This window comes from Penaeus monodon, chromosome 27 (genome assembly GCF_015228065.2).
Source record: "Penaeus monodon isolate SGIC_2016 chromosome 27, NSTDA_Pmon_1, whole genome shotgun sequence".
Classification (NCBI taxonomy): domain Eukaryota; kingdom Metazoa; phylum Arthropoda; class Malacostraca; order Decapoda; family Penaeidae; genus Penaeus; species Penaeus monodon.
In genome coordinates, this window is record NC_051412.1 from 14,257,675 (window position 1) to 14,258,053 (window position 379).

General features: G+C 29.6%; 1 protein-coding gene across 2 annotated transcripts in view; it reads right to left on the reverse strand.

Moving 5' to 3' along the window:
- The window catches only part of LOC119590593 (transcription initiation factor IIB-like), an 18,232-nt gene that overhangs the window by 5,243 nt on the left and 12,610 nt on the right, over window positions 1-379 (reverse strand). The gene's annotated exons all lie outside the window — the stretch shown is intronic.

Genomic DNA, 379 nt, shown 5'->3' on the forward strand with positions numbered 1-379 from the left:
GTTCAGGATATAAAGACACTAGACAAGTAAAGGGTTAACTAAGGGGCACAGTTTATTCATTCATTAATCTTTATCAAAAGCTTGCCATCTATAACTGGATATATAAATCATATTTCATTTTTACCAACTGAATAAATATCTTTTGGATATGATATACATCTTTATGTACAGAAGGCTAATTCTAATTTGCACATCATACAGAGTGGATATGCAAGTTACACTGTATTTACAAATGGTTATTTCTTTGTGGAAACTGTCAAGATTCTCTATCTTTTTATATTCCTTACAAATGCTCAAGCCATTTTCCTTACAAGAACTATCCTATAGATGCTATTTCCAAATAAAGTTGGAATAATTATAGAGAAATAGCAAGAATTTC